The 14,034-nt window shown below is 36.5% G+C and overlaps 1 protein-coding gene across 22 annotated transcripts in view; it reads left to right on the top strand.

The window, feature by feature from the left end:
* The window catches only part of DLG2 (discs large MAGUK scaffold protein 2), a 2,253,656-nt gene that overhangs the window by 1,681,566 nt on the left and 558,056 nt on the right, over window positions 1-14,034 (top strand). The window lies entirely within an intron of this gene.

Here is a 14,034-nt window from a genome sequence, read left to right as displayed (position 1 = left end):
AATTAGTTCTGTCACACATATAAATGAATCCCATCTTCACCTCCCCTTCATACAAAGGACAACTATGAAATTATACCACAAATGCAAATGTAGTTTACAGCTATCAAATTAAAACACTGGGATTGAGATCAAGTTCCCTATAGTATGGAGAGGTGGGCACAATTAGTATAAAACTTTAGGGTTCAACTTCCAAGCATGCATAGGTCATAGGAATTACTTTTCTTTTGAGATTGTGTAGGTTAATACTCCCCAAATACATCTCATGGAAGTGTTGGCGATGATGGCTCCTTGCAGACATAGAACAAATGCAAAGACAAGGTCACAGCTATTTTGTTTGTCACCTGTTCATATACTTCAGGATTCCTAGGTAATAACTGACACTGACACACAGTTAAAATAAAAAGTTCAATTAAGGCAATTATAAAAAATAGAGCATTTTGGACTGTCCTAATAAAACTACTTCATCTCCATTTACTTTTATATACCAAAGCTACTGGATAATAATGAAATATTGAATATAAAATGTAAATAACTCTAAAGAAACAAAAGACTAAATATGTCTGCTGTTTAAAATAATGTCTCTAGGGGCCAGTGTTTTGGCATAAGGGTTAAGCCGCTGCCTGTAACCAGCATCCCATATAAGTGCTGGTTCAATTCCCAGTTGCTCTACTTCCCATCCAGCTCCCTGCGAATGTGCCTGGAAAAGCAGTGGAAGAAAACTCCTATCTTTGGGCCCCTGCACCCACATAGGAGACCTGGATGAATCTGTTGTCTCTTCCCTTTGGCCTGGCCCAGATCCATACATTGAAACCATTCCAGAGTGAACCAGCAGATGGAAGAGATGTTGCTCTCTATCTCTCCCTCCCTGTTTCTGTAATTTTGCCTTTCAAATAAATAAAATAAATCTTTAAGACAGTTAAAAATAAAATAGGAACATGACCTCTAATCTATGTCTGCAAGGAGCGATTATCTCTAACACTTCGATAAATGCATTTGGGGAGGATCAGCTTCTACAATCTCATAAGAAAACTAATTTCTGACTTGGGTACATTTGGGAAGTTTAACCCAAAACTGTTAATATCCATTGTGTCCCTTTTCTCTGTTCTCTATAGAAAACTTAAATTTATTTCCCGTGGTCTAACTTCTTGGTTGTAAATGCCCTTTGTGTTGAATTATCTGAGTAGGACCTTTCAGTAAGTTTGATAGCAATCATTTATTTGTTATTAACTATGTTCATGTACTTTGTTTCATGTACCTTAAAAGTATTTTTAATGTAACATGAATTTCTCACAGCAACACATTTCATGTAAGCAAAAGGAAAGTGAGGTATAGAAAAGTTTTCTAACTTGCCCATGGTCCACATAGTGAACAATGGGCAGAACTGGATGTCCACCTTGGGTGATCAGGCTTGCATCCATGCGCATTAGCTCCAAGCAGTAGTGCTTCCTGTGCACGCTGTGTGCATTAGTTTCCTTGAATTTGCCAGTTAATTCTCTCTTTCCTCCTTTATTCATTATCATCCTAGACAATAGCCATAATTCAGGAAAGAACTCTGTCAAGTGGAAATGCCTAGTCATACTGTACTGGCAAAAAAAAAAAAAAAAAAATTGACTGTGGTCAAAGTTTCAGCTAAAAAGTTAGGATTTCTTTACCTGAAGTCATTGCCATTTTTATTTTTGAAAGTTCCAAGACATTTTTATTTGCTTGTTTTTCTTTAAAAAGTGATTTATTGATTGTTTATTTGAAAGGTAGTATTACACAGAGAGAGAGAGAGAGAGTGAGAGAGAGATCCTCTATCTGCTGCTTTACTCCTCAAATGGCTGCAAGCCCAAGGCTAAAATCCATCCAGGTCTCCTATGTGGGTGGTGAGAGCCCAAACACTTGAACCATCTTCCACTGCTTTCCTAGGTACATTAGTACATTAGCAGGGAGCTATATCAGATGTGGAGCAGCAGGGAATTGAATTGGTGCTCATATGGGATGTCAGCATCACAGGCAGTGGTTTAACTCGTGGTGCCACAGTGCTGACCCCTTTCCTGCTTGCATGTAATGTAAAGATTGATTCCTATGATATTGTGTCTCCTGAACAAGTCACTGGGGTATAAGAACTAGAAAACTTGTCTCTAAAATATAAATTTTCTTTGAAACATTGATGGGAGTTAAATAAAATATGGTAATCTTATTATAGCACTAAATTAAAAAAATGATCAGAACGGTTTCAATCTCAAGTAATGACTACTTATAGATAACTCATCTGATATTGCTTCAATTTCTGCTACTGTAAAACTATGTAACATGTGTGTTGATTTCTTGAAGTTGTATTTCAACTGTGAGCTGTATTTCTAAATTGTTTTTTTTTTTAAAGCTTGGTCTAAATAATTTCATCAAAGGATTTTCCAAGCACCATACTATTTTGCCATTAGTATTTTCTTGATATTCTTTGTAGACATAATGATTTCAAAAATAGCTGTGACATAATCCTTAACTGTTTTGAGTTTGAAAAAAAAATGAATCTTCAACAATAATAGTTCTCTCCTCTCTTACGTAAGGGGACATAATTAGTACTTCCAAGGCAACTGCTAAGCTGAATCTGGAAATGAAAGAAAATGATTCATTTTATAATATTCAGAAGGAAAAATGACTCTGAGAGATAGAGAGAGAGAGAGAGAGAGAGAGAGAGAGAGAGAAATATGTATCACTGAAGTCACCCTAAAAGGCCGGTCATCTTTGAATTCCAAAATGTTTATTCATGCCCCCTTTCCATCATTCCTTTCTGTCCTTTTTTCCCTTTACTACTCTACCTATTTATCTCCTACACCTTCTGTCTTCTCTTCTCTCCAAAGGAAGGACAAATGGTTTAGATCCTGCAGTTTACCAGCTGTACCACACTCTGCATATTTTTTTTCTAAATATACTATTCTTTCTAAAGAAATTTAGATCACTTCCTTCTCTCAATTCTTTATTTTTATAAAGATTGTTTTAAGACAGAGCATTAGTGATCATGAGGGGAGAGAGAGAAAAAGAGAGAGAGAGAGTGAGTTCCTCCATCTGCTGGTTCACTTCCCAAATGGCTGCAAAACCCAGAGTTGGGCCAGTCCAAAGCCAGGAGTCAGGAACTTCAGGGCTGCAGTGACTTAAGAACTTAAGCCATCATCCATTGTCTTCCCAGGTACATTAGCAGGAAGTTAGTTCAAAAGTAGAGTAGTCAGGACCGGAACTGGCACTCCAATACCGGTTGCTGCCATCCCCAGCAGTGGTTTAACCTGCTGAGCCACAACAGCAGCCCCTCTTCTCTTATTTCTTATGGGAAAAAAAAAATCACTCAAATATTATTCAATCAGAGTTGCATAAGTGCACTGACCTAAAATGAAGCTCCACTACTTTCCTTAGTCTTTCCTGGCTAAATAACTCACAGTTCAAGAAGTCTCTCAGTATCTGCCCTGCAGGGAAAACACAATTGCTTTTTAGTTTTTGCAATTTTATTTTTGAATCTCAGTAATAACCCTTGTAGTTTTTCAAGTAAAATAGTTGTAATGTTGGACACCACTTGAATCATAAATATAAATATTGAAAACTGTTTTCCTAAGAACTTCTTTCTCAGAAATGGAACTTATCTATTTTAAATGTTGTCTTATTCCAACTCTCATTTGATGCATCTGAATCTTGCAGAAAAGCAACCATATGAACACTCTGATAGCACTCCTCTAGGCATGGGAAACTTAATACTGACCCAAAGCTATCCATTAGGGACTAACCATTATCAGAAATTTTTCTTTAAAAGTATTTTGACATATATTTCGCTAATATTTCTCCCTTTATTTATGGCTCTGTCCCTGAGACATAAGAAGTAAGAACTAATTCCTCTTTATGTGTTTGTAAAAGAGTAGGGCCTTGCCACTTCTCTACTTTTCATGAGATGAAAATGTTTTGTATGTGTTATCTCACTCTTACAGTAAATTTTACCACACATTCATTTATTATCTGTAAATTGGTTATACTTCAGACAAAATTTCTTTAGGTCTCTTGCAATCTTATTCATACTTCTAAGTACTCAGGCAATTTTGTAGCATCTGATCCTTGCATTTATTCTACTGTAAGGAAAAATAATCCTATTACCTTTGCAATAAGCTTGTGAATGTTCCAAATGAGATGGCTATAATGTAGACCACTCACATGCTTCATGTGTCACCCAAATACATGGTATATATTCTCTTTCATACAATAATTTTTTAAAACTTTCCTATGCTACTTGGCACTTATTGTTTACTAGAATTTTGTTTTATTTTGCTTATTTCATGCAGTGACAATGGCTTCTGATTTTTACAGATTGTACCAGTAGCTTAGTGTTATAATCTCAAACTAAATAGGTTATATTTTGGCCTAGAATTCCATGAAGCAGATAATTGGAGGTTAGCAGCATTGATAATTTTCTAATTTTTTCATGTATTTTCAGATACTTGTTTTTATTAAAAACTTAGCAAGCTGATATTAGAACCAAATATATTAATGAAATGTGATCTCACCCATCCTTTTCTGAAAAATACTAGAGACAATGAACCTAGTATGTTTTCTTCTCTGCATGGAAACAGCAGATGAGAGGAAAGGTGGCAAAGCACTGGAATTTAGTGGAAAGGCATCAGACTCCGTCACAAGAGAGCTATGTGTCAGATACAAGCAGCTAGTGCTAACTCTGCCTAACCTACCTTGGGCAACTCACGTCCAGCTTTGGTCTATTGCTGTTTGCTCTGTAACATAATAGCATAGTCTGAGATCAGTATTTACCAAAGTGTATTTTAAAAAATGAGCCTTGGTCCTGTGTCTCAATGAAAGGCTCAGTGGCCAAATAAATAAAAACTTCTACAACTTGTATCTCACCACTCCTGTAGATCCTCAGTGAACTTTAGCATTAAATCATCTGTGAAGTCCTGCAATCAAAATTGATTTAATTTTGACTAAGACTTTAATTTTCAAACTTATTTTTACCATGGCATCCTCTTCTTCTTTTTTTATTTAGTAAATATAAATTTCCAAAGTACAGTTTATGGATTACAATGGCTTCCCCCCCCCCATAATTTCCCTCCCACTCGCACCCCTCCCATCTCCCGCTCCTTCTCCCATTCCATTCACATCAAGATTGATTTTCAATTATCTTTTTTTCCCCAGAGTGTCTTGGCTTTCCATGCCTAAAATACTCTCATGGGCTCTTCAGCCATTTCCGAATGCCTTAAAGGCTGATTGTGAGGCCAGAGTGCTATTTAGGACACCTGCCATTCGATGAATCTGCTGTGTATCCCACTTCCCATGATGAATCATTCTCTCCCTTTTTGATTCTATCAGTTAGTATTAGCAGACAGTAGTCTTCTTTGTGTGATCCCTTTGACTCTTAGACCTATCAGTGTGATCAATTGTGAACTGAAATTGATCACTGGGACTAGTGAGATGGCATTGGTACATGCCACCTTGATGGGATTGTATTGGAATCCCCTGGCATGATTCTAACTCTACCATTTGGGACAAGTCCGATTGACCATGTTCCAAATTGTACATCTCCTCCCTCTCTTATGCCCACTCCTATATTTAACAGGGATCACTTTTCAGTTAAAATTTAAACACCTAAGAATAACTGTGTGTTAATTACAGAGTTCAACCAATAGTACTAGAACAAAACAAAGAAAAAATGCTAAAATGGATAAAGTATTACATTGTACATCAACAGTCAGGACAGGAGCTGATCAAGTCACTATTTCTCATAGTGTCCATTTCACTTCAACAGGTTTCCCTTTTGGTGCTCAGTTAGTTGTCGCCGATCAGGGAGAACATATGATATTTGTCCCTTTGGGACTGGCTTAATTCACTCAGCATGATGTTTTCCAGATTCCTCCATCTTGTTGCAAATGACCGGATTTCATTGTTTTTGACTGCTGTATAGTATTCGATAGAGTACATGGCCCATAATTTCTTTATCCAGTCTACTGTTGATGGGCATTTGGGTTGGTTCCAGGTCTTAGCTATTGTGAATTGAGCTGCAATAAACATTAATGTGCAGACAGCTTGTTTGTTTGCCAATTTCGTTTCCTTTGGGTAAATTCCAAGGAGTGGGATGGCTGGGTTGTATGGTACGGTTATATTCAGGTTTCTGAGGAATCTCCAGACTGACTTCCAGAGTGGCTTAACCAGTTTACATTCCCACCAACAGTGGGTTAGTGTCCCTTTTTCCCCCCATCCTCTCCAGCATCTATTGTTGGTAGATTTCTGAATGTGAGCCATTCTAACCGGGGTGAGGTGAAACCTCATTGTGGTTTTGATTTGCATTTCCCTGATTGCTAGTAATCTTGAACTTTTTTTCATGTGTCTGTTGGCCATTTGGATTTCCTTTTTTGAAAAATGTCTATTGAGAGCCTTGTCGCTTATATTTGATCAAGGATCTAAAACCAATCCCTGGAGTAAGGACAGTCTATTCAATAAATGGTGCTGGGAAAATTGGATTTCCACGTGCAAAATCATGAAGCAAGACCCCTACCTTTCACCTTACACAAAAATTCACTCAACATCGATTGAAGACTTAAGTCTATGACCTGACACCATCAAATTATTAGAGAGCATTGGAGAAACCCTGCAAGATATAGGCACAGGCAAAGACTTCTTGGAAAAGACCCTGGAGGCACAGGCAGTCAAAGCCAAAATTAACAATTGGGATTACATCAAATGGAGAAGTTTCTGTACTGCAGAAGAAACAGTCAGGAAAGTGAAGAGGCAACCGACAGAATGGGAAAAATATTTGCAAACTATGCAACAGATAAAGGGTTGATAACCAGAATCTACAAAGAAATCAAGAAACTCCACAACATCAAAACAAACAACCCACTTAAGAGATGGGCCAAGGGCATCCTCTTCTTAAAGTAACATATGAAACAACTATGACTAATGTTCAGTGGAGCATACTCTGATACATACTGTAGTATTAAGAGCATATATATGATATATATATAAAATAAGAGCATCTCTTTTTTTTTCCAAAATTTGGATATTATAGTAAGAACATCAAATAGGTTTAGAGAACATGAGTAGAGACAATACAATTTTCTAAATGAATATTAATTTTGAGGACTTAGTTTTTATTATTTTATATAAATTTATATAATTTCCTGGTTTTATCTAAATAGCAATAAGAAATTTATATTAAAGACAATGAAAAATAGAGAGATTACCTGAATAACAAGTGGGACTTTACAGCACATTCACTAATTATATCAATCTTAGATGAGAACCCAGAGTTATTAATCTCTGAGCATGGCTCTTCCACCACTAATCTGCTGCTTCCACCTTAAGAAGATCTTGTGCCTGTAACACCTCATTTACTCTTCACCTTTACCCTTGAAGAATAAATAGGACAATTATATTGCTATACTTATTTTCTAAAAGAAAAAGAACTCAGAGATGATGGAGATTTCCAGTATTACATAACTAGCAAAATAAAAACATACATAAGAAATAGACATAAAATTGATGTCACAAATATTAATAAAACTTCAAATGCTTTCTTCTTATTCTCAATGGATAGCCCTGGCATTCATACCATGCTGTCTGTTTTGGTGTCCACTGGTGTCGAGGAAGCTTGGTCAATCAAAATATCACTCCCACTCGATTTCTTGTTTTATAATGGCAGAAAATGTTAAGAAATGCATTAATAATTACTGAAAGAGAACACATCCACACTCTTGGAGTTTTAATTGTGTGCCTTATACATTGGTGTGACTCAGTGCTCACAATCTCTCCAACTTTTATCCTTTTTTTATCCTTATCCCATGCCTAGCACAGTGCATGTGTCTGTGTTCGTGGCTGCTTGAGTGACGTTCATCCCTATTTCCTGCCTCACTGTCTCAACACAGATTGTAAAATGGAAACTCTGCAGTTGCCTCTTTCTTCCTGTAAACTAGGCAATCTTTATCATTTTTCCTTTGTGTGCCACAATCATTATTTTTAAACTTATTTAGCTTATTATTTCAACATTTGTCAAGCATCAGTTATTTACCATGCATCAGCTGGGGCTATACAGAACTGAAAATGCTCTAACCGCTTCCTTTGAGGTCAGTCTTGGGTGGAAAGAAGCACAGCAGGAATGAGTGTTGGACAAGGGAGAGGGAGATGGTTCCCACAGAAAGATCCCTGAACACAAAGAAACTATTTCAACCAGCAGGATCAGAAAAGTTATAGGGTCTGATTATAGTTGTTTGACTTCTATTTATTTATTGCTTTACATTATGCAATCTTTTCATGTTCATGGAATTATTCATTTCTCATAAATACAAATAAATAAATCAGTATTGTCTTCAATTTACATATAAAACAATGAATTGTTAGTCTATTACCTGGCTTAAAATTATGAAACTAGGAATTGAAAACGGATCTGATTCTACTTTTAAAATTAGTCTCATTTTATCAAGTAGCCTTCATTTCTAGAAACAAAAGGTTTAACATATGACTATTATTTCTAATGCATTTAAGTCTATTCACTGGGCATGAAAATTAATTTTGTCCTTCCTGTTCTACTTCCCATTACTAACGAGATCCTGCCATGGTGTGTCTCATAATGAGGCCACTGTATTTAGTTCTTCCATATTTAGAGTTCCTGTTCTTGCTCAAATAGAGTTAATTTTGTTCTAACCATAAGTAATACATTCTAATTGGTTAAAAAGATATAAAACAATAAAATATTGTTGAAAGATAACCATTACTGTCTCCTATATATTACTAATTACTTTTATTTTTAATATAAAGTTTATTATAGCTATTAATTTCAGTGCACCACAGAGATTTTAATCCTTGGTTTATGCATATTTATATTCATATCATTAGCTTTACCACATTGGCTATTCCTCTTTGTGATTTATCTTACAATCTAATAATCAAGCACACTGTCTACTTTTTTTAAAGTTTACATTAGAATTTGTGATGTCCTTTCTAGAGTTTCTCGAGTCCCACACTTCCATAGGTAACCTTTATGTTCTTAATCACCACACCCCCAACCCATTTGTCCCTCCACACCAAAATTCTTGCATGAATAGGGAAAGGTCGGGTATCATGCCATCGGCAAACCGCCCATTTCTCTATATTGCCACCTTCTCCTGCCCCCACACCTCCGACCTCAGCATTCTCACGTACTGATCTGCTTACATTCATTTGGATTTCCACAAAACTTGCCGTGTCCCCTAATTGCAGGTCTACTGGACCCTCTTTCTTCAGCTGCTTTGCTGTCTTTTATATCATGCTCAAATTCAAGAAGTGCTCCCTCTTCTTTTGGGAGAATGAACTGCCTCACCTCTCTCTCTTGGTCCCAGTTCTCTTTCCCAATGGGAATGTATGGAAAGGTAGCACATGTGCCCCCTCCATAGTGCACCTCCAGGAGAGTCCCTCTTGTGATTTCTTCCCCCTGAAATCAGGCCAGTTGCTCAGCGTTCGTCATTATAGACAGATAGTTGATGCAATTTAAAAAAAAAATGAAAAAATACAAAGGACAATGAAATACAATGACAAGAGCAACTAGCCAATCAGTGTAATGTCCCTTCTCTCTGCATACAATCAATTCCAGCTGTAGGGCCTTTATCTTGAGAGTTCACAGGATAATGCACACACATAATTAACCCAAACAAACCCACTTTTGTGAAAAGCATTTTGAAAGCTTCAGCACAAAAGAGAACTTTTTGGTCCAGATCCCGTACTGTTCTGAATTTTTTAAAAGTCCACACAGAAGCCTCATCAGCAGTACCCTAATTAAACTCATCAGTTCACAGATGTTTACAGAAAAATGTCAGCAAAAATTTTCACTAAAAAATCGCGTTTCCTGGGAGGAGAAATGGATAATGACAATAGTAATGATGATAATACCTTGCCTTAAGTACTTTAGTGTGTCTGCCACTTTACATAACTGACACATTTAAATCAATAATCCTGTGAGGTATTGAATATTATCATTCCTGTTTCACAGATGTCAAAATTGAAGCTTAGAAGGTTATGTATATTTCCCTAGGTCACAGAACCAGGAAATGTGGGGGCCAGGGTTCAAATCTCAATCTGTGTGACCCAAAAGCTTGTGTTCTTAACTCATGCATCCTGTTGCTGGTATAATAATTCACGTGTTCCATGACTGAAATCACAAATTTTTCAGTACTTCATGCCCAACTAAAAAGTGACTAATGGGGCTGGAGCTGTGGCGCAACAGGTTAATACCCTGGTCTGAAGCACCAGCATCCCATATGGGTGCTGGTTCAAGACCCGGCTGCTCCACTTCCAATCCAGCTTTTTGCTATGGCCTGGGAAAGCACTAGAAGATGGCCCAAATCCTTGGGTCCCTCCACCTGCGTGGGAGACCTGGAGGAAGTGCCTGGTTTCTGGCTTCAGATCGGCGCAACTCCAGCTCTGCGGCTAATTGGGGAGTGAACCATCGGATAGAAAAACTCTCTCTTTGCCTCTCCTTCTCTCTGTGTAGCTCTGACTTTCAAGTAAATAAATCTTTTTTAAAAAAGTGACCGAACTACCACTATTGTAAACTACCATTATTGTTTCCCCTGCTATCCTCCCCCTCTTTACTAATTCCATCTTGTCTTCAACTTTTGTTTTCTGGTCAAAAAATTTTCTAAATACTCCAAGATTCTGTAAGCAGTCTTTCTATGAAAGCACATTTTTCTGGATTGTTTCATTGCCTGCTTAAAAATGACAAAAAGTTCCATTTAATAAACACTGACCACATCCCTCATTGATAATCAAATGAGCTATGGACATTTTATACACTGGGGAGAAACAATGAGCCCTTATCAGAAACAGAACTTCGGTGCCACTTATAATTTAATTGAGTTAGTTTCTAGTCTTTGGGGTCTTTTTCCCTTAGCTTGTCATCCCTTTTGTGTTATACAAACAATTTCTGTTTCTCTTTTGTTTTTCCAATATAGATGTTTCTGGGGGTCCTGACTGCATTCAGAGCCTCCTTTGGTATTTTTTAGGAGAGAACACTCACTTCCATACACACTTCAAGCCATTATACAAAATCATCACTTGGATATAGTCATTTTCTAAGCACAACTGCCCTAAAATAAGTGATTAATCTGATATATAAGAAGATTTTAAAGAAACAGTGAGATACATTAAACTACTTTCCATTTTATTTATTTGTAATTTGACTACATCAGTGGATTAAGGTGATGCAATATACTATAACTACTAGATTAAGCAAGAATTGTAATTATTCAGACTTTAATAATACTTTAGATTTCATGTGACTTTTATGTATAAACTTGGAATAAGACCCTCCTCTCTAAATGGGATGAAGAATAGATGATGAATGGCCCTGGACTCAATGAACTAGTACTCAAAGACATTCTCATTTTCATCTTTCAAGATCCTAAGATTAACGATGCCTTTGCCCTGTTGGAGGCTGTGTGATCTCTGTTCCAAGTTAAGTTCTTTAAACACCAGGTTTTCTCATATTTGAAATAGGCCTAATTATTAATGTCTACCTCACTGAGTTACAGTGAGGATTAATTATATGATTTGTGTTAAAGATATGCCATAGTTTCCTCAGAACGAATAAGTATTAAACAGATGTTAGCCCTATTGTTTTTATTATTTCTCTATTATTAAGAGCTGACATAAACAACTATGTTCCCATTCCTGTAGCTCTCCACATTATCCCTCCATGCGAGGGTTTATTCTTTTATCTATTCATTCTACAAACAACAGTTCTATTTTAATGTGGATTTTGTGAGAACAGAGGCCTTGTCTACTTGGAAGAAGCAGTATGGCCAATAGGTTGAGTATGGTCCAAATCGCCTGGTTTTGAATTCTGCCTTATATTTGATCAATGATGTTGGTCAAGTTTCTTAACCTCTTAGAAATGTGCCTGTCTCATCTCATAGGTTGTTATGAGATTTTACTTTGTTAATATACAAAGGTACTTCCAAAAGGCCATGGAACATATACATTGCCTTTTAATTCCATTTTTCACAAAATTTTTGAAGTACTCTTTTATATAAAATAGTTCAGAGTAGTGCCTAGCAATTAGTACAGGCTTTATAAATGTTTGCTTTGATTATGATTATCATTCTTATTATTTTCCATCATATCTCATAACTAACACAGTGTCTTGCACTTAATAGGTTTTAGTAAACATATCTGTACACATATATCAAAATACATATAGGGTCTGATGATGTCTGCCATTTCAGGTATCCATTGAAGGTCTTAGAATGCATCCCAAACTGCTAATGGGAAACTACTGCACTGAAGGGATTCAAACCAATATTCCTGGCACATTTATTTTAATTATACATCATTTCAGCAGAAAGTAACTCAAGAATCACTCCTTACAAAAATAGTAATACAGTAAATGTAACCTACATAGATATTTAAAATACTTCCCGGGGGCAAGCATTTGGTGCAGTGGTTAAGTCACCACTTGGGAAGGTCACATCCCCTAGCAGAGTGCCTGGGTTCAAGTGCTATTCCTCTGCATCTGACCCAACTTCATGCTAATGTGTTCCCTCGGAGTGAACAGATGATAGCTCAAGCATTTGTAACCCTGCTGCCCACGTGGGATTGAATTCCAGGTTCCTGACTTCAGCCTGTCCCTGTCCAAGCTGTTGTAAGCATTTGGGGAGTGGGCTGGCTGATGAAAGATTTCTATCCATCTGGCTTTCTATCTCTGCCTTTCAAGTAAAGTGAAAAATAAAATAATAAAATATTTCTGAATATTTATTCTTTTCAAATATTTCTTCAAAGACTAGATTTTTCTGGAAATATTATTTTAAAACTATTTCAAAGAAGTGTTGCAGAATTCCACTGGAATACCATTCACATGAATTTGGAATGGCATTTGCAACTCAGGCTTTCCTGTATATTAAAGAAAGGGGCATTATTGTTAAAATTATGGCAATAGTTGATCCTGCTTACCTGCAAAGCCCTGTGTTCCAACATTAACACTATTTCCTTGGAAAATGAACAAACGTTCAATGACATTTTCAAGAGAAGGATTTTTGAAATGAGAAAATTCAGGTTTGGTAAAGCTATAGGAAAATGGGGACTCTCATATAGTGTTAGAAAACTGATAAACTGTTTCATATTTCAAGAAATCATTTTAGAAAAGGCATCAAAAATTTTAGCTTGGTCCAGCATTTCCATTTGTATGATTTATCCCCAAGAAATTATTAAAGCTGTGTACAAATATAGAAAAATACTTTGGCAACAATACTTATAGTAGCAAAGAACACAAATTAAACATACAGTAATAAGAAACTAGTTAAATTGTTGTTATAGCTATGCACTACAATGCTCTCAGAAGAACAAGTCATAATGTTGAAAAATATTGTTATGGGCAAATAGTCACTCTAGATTTTAAAAATAGGCTCAAAAAGAATGTGTATAATCTGGCTGCGATTGCTCAAAGAAATATATCCAAGGGGCTATCCTTGTGGCTTAGCAAGTTAAGCCACCAACTGCGATGCTGGGATCCCATATGGGCACTGGCTCAAATCCAGGATGCTCTACTTGTGATCCAGCTCCCTGCTAATGTGCCTGGGAAAATGGTCCAAGTCCTTGGACCCCTGCACCATGTGGGAGACTCAGATGAAGTTCCCGGATCCTGGCTTTGGCCTGTCCCAGCCCTGGCCATTGCAGCCATTTGGAAAGTGAATAGGCAGATGGCAGATCTCTCTCCATCTCTCCCTCCCTCTCTCTGTAACTACCTTGCAAATGAATAAAATAAACCTTTAAAAAATATCCAAATAGGGAAATGATTTTTATTTATTTTGCCTTCTTTAATGATTATATATTACTTTGTAATTACAAATGATATAATTAAAAAAGTACCTGACCTTCATTTCTTTTTCCCACAAGCATTATTTTTATTTCTTCTATAATATATCACAACTTTGTAGAAAAAGATAAAAGCAATATTGTTTTATGGCAGCAGGGACTATACCTTAACTGCTTTGGCTAATGCTTAATCCACCTTTTCTGTCAAAGTATGATATAAATACGAAACTA

The sequence above is a fragment of the Oryctolagus cuniculus genome, chromosome 1, assembly GCF_051225735.1.
Source record: "Oryctolagus cuniculus isolate XC-2025 breed Fujian yellow rabbit chromosome 1, ASM5122573v1, whole genome shotgun sequence".
Taxonomy (NCBI): domain Eukaryota; kingdom Metazoa; phylum Chordata; class Mammalia; order Lagomorpha; family Leporidae; genus Oryctolagus; species Oryctolagus cuniculus.
The sequence above is the reverse complement of the archived record's forward strand: the minus strand, read 5'-3'. Positions and strand labels throughout refer to the sequence as shown.